Source organism: Engraulis encrasicolus, chromosome 23, assembly GCF_034702125.1.
Source record: "Engraulis encrasicolus isolate BLACKSEA-1 chromosome 23, IST_EnEncr_1.0, whole genome shotgun sequence".
NCBI lineage: Eukaryota > Metazoa > Chordata > Actinopteri > Clupeiformes > Engraulidae > Engraulis > Engraulis encrasicolus.
The window spans coordinates 21,660,475-21,670,030 of NC_085879.1; positions in this window are offsets into that span (position 1 = coordinate 21,660,475).

Below are 9,556 nucleotides of genomic sequence, written 5' to 3' on the forward strand. Positions count from 1 at the left end.
GTGATGGTGAACGAGCATGTCCACAACTGGTAACATGAGAGAAAAGAGAAGTTAAAAAAAAGTTTCTAAGAAAAGTCCAAACACTGTAACACTTCACCAAATAGCAATTAGGCTATTAGGTATGCGCATAGGCTACAATCATTGAAAATAAGTGCCAGAAACGGTCCAAAACAAAGAACATAGGCCTACCTGTATAAAACCTATATCTAGCATTAGCAACGCCTTGAAACATCAGAACTGAAGTGGATTAATCACGCTTCAGGAATCACTGGTAGATTCTGAGCTGGTGGTGACAAGTTGATGCGCCATGACACCATCTCACTGATAGCTCTAGCTGGCATCACCAACGCAAAGCCTTCCAACTCAAGAAATAAACGCATCCACGCGTAATCGTAACCACGTCGACACATACAGCCACATCAGTCATTAATTAAGGTGAGCACCCTAGAGGAAATGGTGAAACAAGAAGAAGCTGATCACGTTTCGCACAGTATTATCACACATCTATCGCTCCATGGCAGCCACTCCAATGAACAACAACAAGGGCCATGTAACTTGGAGCCACTTTCAATGAAAGGTTACCTTGTTATTACTTGGCCCGTGTGGCCTTGTTATTACTTGGCCCGTGTGGCCTTGTAGTGGAAAGGATGGAACAGTTTGAGTGAAATATTTTCATCAGAAAAATGAAAAGATGGCCTTATTCTGAATAGAGATACACATAGTAGCAGGGGTGGAATATGATGGCGTGTGGGCCAGACAACAAGAAAGTCGTCCATCCTTGAGTACAAGGGCACCGGAACGAGTTTTAAAGTGGTGGAGCATTTTTTTTAAATTAAAAAAAAAATCTTTATTTCAATGTTACTGCTGCTGTACTGTATGCAGTATAGTATGCAGAGAAAGCCTAATTTAGGGAGTCCAAAAGTGGGGATGCAAATGCACCACTGCATCCCCCTTTTTAGCATCTTTGCTTGACTAATAGTAGTTGATAGTTGTACAGGCTAACTAACTAACTAATTAAATAAATAAATATACAATGTAGGGTTGCACAATTAATAAAAAAAATTGAAAATCGTGATAAAATCTTGAAATCGAAGTCGTGATTTCAATCGTGATTTAATCGCGGCAATAGTGACTTACCTTTGAGAAAGTCTTTGAAGCCAAAACATAGCCTACTGACAGGCTGGTGTTTCTGGCCAGAAATCTGTCCACCTAAGTTTCATGCTATTGCCTTTACATAATTATTACAATTCATTTTATTTTGCTCATCCCGTATATAATTCATTCTTGGTTATATTTTATCTTGTTATAATTTTCAAAAAAATCTGCAAAAATCAATACTCGTGATTAATAATCGTGATTACGATTTTGACCAAAATAATCGTGATTATGATTTTTTTTTTCCATAATCGTGCAGCCCTAGTATAGAGGACAAAATGTCCAGTTCCGGATCCGGAAAAGGCAGGATAATAGGGATTTTCACAGGATCCGGATCCGGCAGGATCTTAAGATCCAGTATCCGGCAGTTACCTAAAAATCAGGATCTGGTGCATCTCCAGTTTTTACGTAGCCTAGGCTTTTCAGTCAGTCTTTCACAACCCCAATCACTGCATGGAGTGAGGGCCCTTTGGAAGCGGCCGTTGCAGGCAGTTTGTCAGTAAGCCAATGAGTCTAAAAAATAGTTTGAGCCAACGTAATAAAAAGGGCCCACGTGTGCGAGTAGACTATGTGTTTCAACCCTTTCATAGGATCCGGTATCCGGTTCCGGATCCGGCAGGATCTTAAGCAGTGGATTCGGTATCCGGCAGGATCCTAAAAATCAGGATCCGGTGCATCTCTAATAATTATTAAAATTCATTTTATTTTGCTCATCCCGTATATAATTCATCCTTTGTTATATTTCTTGTTATATATTTTTTTTATAATCTGGAAAAAAAAACAATAATCGTGATTACAATTTTGGCCAAAATAATCGTGATTATGATTTTTTCCATAATCGTGCAGCCCTAATACAATGTACTATATTCAATAAATATAATATTTTATGACAGAACATTTTTTTAATTTCTTCAATTGTAAATATTATAATGGGCATGAGTGGGATATTTGACTTCCTTTGCACTTTGGAGAAAAAACAAACTTTATCCATGGAGTAGTTCACTTTCAGTTCACCTACTGTCAGCACTTTCTGTCTGTTTTCCCCTCTCTCTCTCTCTCCATCCCCCGGTCCCCTTTCCTTCGGTAAATACAATCAATAGTGGGAATATTATTTATCTTTTGTCAGTAGGGACAGCAGCAAATAATACACACCGTCTGGTGGACAGCCCTGCTTTACCCTGCATGATTGATGGCTGAAAATTCACACTCGACTCCCAAAGCCTCCTCTCTTCCCTTCCCTCCCGCCCAACATGCTGGCCATATTTATTTAATGCGGAGCAGGCTGGGTTTTATTACCGTTTGGAATACATCTCGGTTGGATATTGACTCCCAGCAGTGAGCTAAGCTGATTGATGAAATTGGATAGAACATGAGTTTGAATCTCAGATGTGTTTACGTCAGTGATTAGTATGATGCTGTGTGAACATTGCCAATAGGTTTGTCTGTTTCGCGTCAAAGGCATTTCAGGAAGTGGTAAAAAAAAGGTATTCAACTACACTCTACTGTAAAGTACACATGGTAAAGAACAGTAAAGCAATAGCCTATTTTGACATTTCATTTTGAGGACATCATTGGCTTTCAATATTAATTTCAATTTAAAGAGCGTACCACGTCAAAATATATAATATAGCCACCATCCATGGAATTAGTCGAGCCAATTGATGCTTGAGGGAAGTAGGCCTAATTGACACAAATCTAATCATGTCCATCATCATCAATGGATTTCTCTGATGTGTAGCATGTGGAGTCTTAGAGCATTGACTGTCTTTACAAAATATTTGGAAAATAAAAAGATTTCTACTCCATGCATCAATGTCATAGTTGGATAACACGCATGGAATAACCACAAGATCTGGAATTACGCTTTCACACAGCCTGTGTGGCTTTGGCGTGTAGCCTGGGTAATATCCATGCACAACAAGAGGCTACATCGGGAGTCCCCAAGGGCCAGTGGTGGTGCGAGTGGTGGAGATAATGACTGGGGAAAGGTTACACCTTTGTTGTTATTAAACCCTCTGGACCAAGACACCACAACACGAGTCCTCCGTCACCTGTGTATCATCCTGTCGGCACCATCTCTCTACAATACCTCTCTTTCTGTCTTTTTCCACGTGTGTGTGTGTGTGTGTGTGTGTGTGTGTGTGTGTGTGTGTGTGTGTGTGTGTGTGTGTGTGTGTGTGTGTGTGTGTGTGTGTGTGTGTGTGTGTGTGTGTGTGTGTGTTGGTATGTTTGTGTGTATGTCTGTCTGTAGATGCGCTCAATATTATTCTAGCATGTGTGGGTGTACAATACAATAAATGTACTTATATATGACTGTTGGGGATAGTAGACATATGAGACAATTACTTTGGCGTACATGTCCACTACTGTATGGCCTTCAACCGCTGTGAACTCCCATCTCCATCTCCTAACACATACACACGCACGCACAGACACACAGACACACAGACACAGACACAGACACAGACACACACACACTTTCCATCTAGAGATTAAAATACCGCACAACAACACAGCATAACTCACTGGCCCTCCCACTCACCCTCACTGCATGCCTGGTGGCTCGAAATGAACTGACCCCGACATCAGTCTTTGTGCAGCCAATCGTATCGAGTCATTAGCCTTTAGGAATGAACAATTGTCCCCGCGTGATCAATAAAACATATCTACATAATTCAAGTCATGGCAATAACTTCTACGCAGCCTTCCTTACTGACACAGCCAAGGATGCCTAAGGACGCCACACTGCCTATAGTGGAGTGTGGGCTATGTTATGCAGGGAAGTTGACGAGGGGACAAAGGGCATTCTGGGTCCAGAGATAGAGGGGGCCCAGAAGTCTTTAGTACATCGCATCAGAGCTTGACATTAAGTTTTTGCCCACTTTTTGCTGACCGGCCACAGTAGCTAGTGGTTTTCCAGAGTCACTACCCATTCAGCCTTTTTTACTATCCACTGTTTTGTTGTCAGAATTTTATTAGAAGTATTTTCTTTAACATGATACATAAGTTCAGAAAATGAAGTGATGAATCAAGACAATCGGTGCTATGAACATAGTGTGATGAAGCTATATCAGACAAATATCTGATCCATATTTCTTGAACTGAAATATTTACACGGGGCAAAAATAGGATAAAGGCTACTGAGATATGTCATAGGCCTACCCAATAATAAGTTACCTACCATTGTGTCTAGTGAGACTGTAGCCTAATTATAACCTTTTTTTAACCCGTTTTTGGCCGGTTGGCAGGTGCCAATGTCAAGCCCTGAGTTGAGAAAGGGGGGTGGGCGCTTTTAAATTACCTACTTTGTCCCTGGCCCAGCCAAAGCTGTCAGCAACCCGGATGTAATGCATCTTGTGTTGACATAAGCACCTATCGATACGACTTAACCCGTTGGTGAGGAAAGGGCTGAAGATGAATGTTTGTTGATGCAGGCTTATGTTTTGATTGCGCACCTGTGATGCGAGGAGCCCATTGGCCAGCAGGCATGTCATTAACCTTTGACCTTTACTTGACAGCCATTGATTTCCCTCCTTTAGGCCACTCATGGTTCATTCCAATATGCGACCTCGCGTCCTCCACTTGGGCTTGTGGCCTCACGTCTTGCTGATGCCCCACCTCTGTGGAGAAAACAATTAAGTTTCCCCACTGTCAGCCTAGCCAAAACAAATTTTGGGGGACTATTCTTCATTTACCATCCTGTTTGAAAATGAGAAATGGACTTTACAATTCAGCTTTTGCGAGATATTGAAATATAATGCTGTTGTCAGTGATGTCATCACGTTGTATTACTTCCTGGTACGAGGCCACAAGCACAAGTGGAGGACGCAAGGTGGCATATTGGAACGCACATATGGCCCCTAGACGAAAGTAAACATCCTGGCACTGTTACTCTCTCTTCCTGTCACTGCTTAGAGACTGCTTGTGTAGCCTACCTTATTCTCTGGAATCTGGATGGCAAATATGTCTGGACAGTGAAAAATGACACGCTGTTTCAAAATGAAGGAAATGTTTACGCTGAGATTTTTATTCTCAATATTTACCACATGATGATATATTGACAGCGCTGCCGAGTGCCACAAACATTTCTTGCAGTTATGCAATGATTACACTGATGGTTTGATTCATGGCCTTGGAGACGTGAGTGATTTATGTCTTTACGTCTGGCTCAAAAAGAAAGAAATAATAACTTGTATCAATAATTCATGACTTTAAATATAGCACAAACTGCTGAGCCTAGGCACAGGAAACAAATTAAACTGGCTTTTTTGGCTGATGGCTGTTTGGCTGCCATTACATATTGGGCTGCAAACGGCCAACATGTGTCCCAAGGAGGAAACAAAAATAGTTAAAAAGTCACTCTATACAATAAACAGTGTTATTAGCAATAGATATGGAGCACATTTCCAGAAAAGATTCAATGCTGCTTTGGGATTGATTTCAAAATACACATGTACAAAATGTCATATTACTGGTTGAAGCAAAGAAAAAAACTCACAAGTAGCTTTTCAACCCAGTTAGGAAAAGCATTGTCCAAGAAGATAAACATCTTTCTTTGCATATTTCTTCAAACATGCATTATTTGGCCAAAGGACAGCTCTTTAGATTCAGTCTGTCACTCCTTGTCATAGTCACACATCCATGATGTCTGTGTTGACAAACAACAACAATCCTTTGACACACCTCCTTCTTCGATTCCATAAGGCAGACAGACGAGAGTGTAGATCCAGAGTTCAGAGTGTCCCCCACAAACACAAATGCTACTCCTCCCACCATTCACCCACCCACCCCTTCCTGCCCTGTGGGGTCCAGCAGCAAACATATGTACCCCCCATATCTCTCTCTCATCTCCCCCCCAGTTTCAGACGATGTGCTTCCACCAGACCCTGGACATCTACCCACCAGCACTCCCCCCACACCCCATCTCTCACCAGTTTCAAAGCATGTGCTCCAGCACCAGACCCTGGACACCTTCCCCCACCACATCTCTCCCCCATCTCCCTCGGTCCAGTTTCAGAGGACGTGCTCCCGCACCAGCCCCTGGATGTGGTGGGGCTCCCGCACGGAGCGGCAGGGCTGCAGCGCAGAGCCCCCCACCGAGTTCCTCAGCTGCTTGAGCAGCACCACCAACAGCAGCAGCATGAGCAGCAGCAGCAGCGAGCACAGCCCCAGGTAGATGGCCAGGTTCCAGCCCCAGCTCAGTGCCATCGGCAGCGACGTGGAGGCCACCAGGAATTTCCGGGGGGAGGGCATTCCTTGGAGGAGGATGTCTCTGAGCCTCTGAGTCTCCGTCCGTCTGTCCCTAAGTCTGTCCTCCGTCCCTAAGTCCGTCCGTTCGCTGCCTGCAGAGAGCTGCTGAAGTCCAGCGCTGCTGACGGCCATGCGAGTAAGGGGCTTCCTCTGGTCACAGGTGGATTAACAGAAGAAGAAGAGGAGTGGTGCTGATGAGACTGGGGAGGTCCGGAGCTCCATGGTGGTGTGCGGTGCAGTGAGTCTTCTTTCTGTGGTGGTGTAGAGCATGACACGGGAGTGGATTTTCACTCCTGTCCTGTCCCGCTCCCAGAAAAAAAAATCCTGTCCTGCCCAATCCTGGTCCAGAGTAAAAAAAATAAATCCTGTCCTGTCCTGTCCTGTGTGGAACGACTCCCAATCCTGCCCGCTCCTGCTCAAAAGTACTCCCACTCCTGTCCCACTCCTGTATTTTTTTTTTGTATGTTGTTACCTGTATGCATATTTGCCTCCTAGTAAGCAGTTGTAGCCATAATAATAGCCAATACAATTATACACAAGCTAATGGGGGTCTGGAGAAACCCTGGGTAGCCTAATAGAAAAAAATGTTTTTTTCCCCATGTTTATTATAGGCCCTATTATTATTATTATTATTATTATTATTATTATTATTATTATTATTATTATTATTATACTACAGGAGGGGGAGGCACCTACATCTTCATGCACTAATCAATAGCCTACAGTAGGCCTATGCCATTTCTCTGTGCAACAAAAAAACGGGGAGGAAATCAGATGCTACAATTAATAGTAGGCAATTGTAATGAAACCAGTTGGATTAGTTAAGACTAGTCATGCTACTAGTTCAGTAAGCATGAGTTTACCTAGGTCAACTTCATGATGCTGGTTACTGGTTAGGCTACTGAACTAGTAGCCTGACTAAATCTAAACATACTACTAAACTAATCCAACAGTTTCATGACAGCGTTTGACTTAAAACACACGGGGTGAAACAGCGTGCAGTTAGAGCAGGGAGGCGGAGCAGAGAACTTCTCTAACTTTGTTGGCTGCGCTTTTTGACACTCACAGCAGACGCGCACTGAACACTACTTCTGAATCCTCCTCATACTAGAACTACATCTTGACTACTTTGATTACGATTGCATTCTGTGCTAAATTAGCCTCAGTTAAATTTCCTGTTATTGCGGAGTTGATTGGGAAATGCCATAACGGCAACGTCTGAGCCTGCAAACCCAGTAGTTCTACAAGTGGCTATTTCACTATCAGATTCAAGAGGTTTCATGTCAACAATGCGAAATCCTGCCTGCCTTATTTGAACGTTTTAACCAGGCGTCCTTTTTTGAAAAGCTGTAGAAGTTTTAGCACAGCACACAAAAATCAACTCCGACAAAGAAGGATGAGATTAAATCAATCGTGCGCTTTGACTGATGCCATGCGAGTCTGTTGTTCTTTCTCTCTCTGGTCTGTTTGCCACGGGGACAGAAGTTCCTCAATTATTGCCAACATGGAATTCAACATTCAAATAACATTGAGGACCGTTTTTATAGCGCATTCCCATTGACGCATTGACATTGTCGGACAGGCAGTGTAGGCTATGCGAGGACCTCCCGCAGGAGTCAGGGAAAATGCGCAGCTCTCGCAATCATGCACTCAAGGAGCGAAAATGCGAATGAAAGGTTTGAAATAGCCGACATTCAGAACAATAATCATCCTATTTAACCCTTCCCGCTCCTGCCCACTCCCGTGGAATATTATTCCTGTCCTGTCCCAATCACGAGATGGATAAATGTTTGACTCCTGTTTCACGTGTATCCCGCAGGAATCACGTGTCCCACGGGAATTCCCGAAAAATGTCATCCTCTAGTGGTGATGATGGTGATGGTGTTGTTGTTGTCTCCTGTTTGGTGGCTGTGTGGGCAGCTGTATGGGCTGTGATGGAGAGCATGTCCCTCACCTTGGAGAGTCTTGGCAGAGTATAAGAGGAGGGAGAAGAGGGAAGGAGCTGGCTGCTGTCTGGTGCCTCACACACAGTCACAGCTGGGTCTCCACCCCCTCTGATGCCTTTGAGCACACGCACTCCTGCTTCCAATTCATCAATTCGGGGGTGTGCGCACTTGTGGTCTCTCTCTCTTACTCTCTCTCTCTCTCTCTGTTGCTCTTTCATATTATCTCTCTCTCTCTCTCTCTCTCTCTCTCTCTCTCTCTCTCTCTCTCTCTCTCTCTCTCTCACACACACACACACACACACACACACACACACACACACACACACACACACATGGACATGCACATGCACACAGACATTTGGACATGTGTGTCCGTGGACAAGCACGCACACACGCACCCCCCCGCCACACACACACACACACACACACACACACACACACACACACACACACACACACACACACACACACACACACACACACACACACACACACACACACACACACACACACACACAAACCACCAGCCGCTGAGCTGAAATGTCATCACTTGTAGATAAAGCAAATTACAGTAGCCTACTCTTCTAGATGAACCTATTGGAAAAATTGATTAATGGCCTTCGACTGCAATGTAAATGAAGACAGACGTCAGTGCCTTCAGATCCAAAGCTTATTAGCTTCGCAGACCACCTGGTGTCATCAAATCACCAAGTGAAGTAAAAGAGTTCTGAGAGTGTAGCCAATTATTTTCTTTAAGTACCCAGCGGAACACTGTAACAGTCACTGAAAAACCTTTACTACCACAGTAGCCTACTACAGGGCCTTTGGTAATAGCCTACACCAGGGGTTCCCAACCTTTTCCAACGTGGGGCCCACTCGAAATTATCACAAATATTCAGGGCCCACCTCTGACCCAATAAAGAATAAAACTCAAATAAATCAATAGCAACACACACCAAAATATGATTATAATTTGTAGAAAATTATTTCAAGGCCCACTTGGAATACCTTCAGGGCCCACCAGTGGGCCCCGGCCCATAGGTTGAAAATCACTGGCCTACTCCACAGGTGTGCACAGATAGGGATGAGGTGGTGCTGAAGCTCTTGCCCCTTTGCCCCACTGGACAAAAAAATGCCCTTACACAATGTACTGTGTTCAATTTTGACATAATCAATGTCAATAATCCTCTGATATAACATATAGC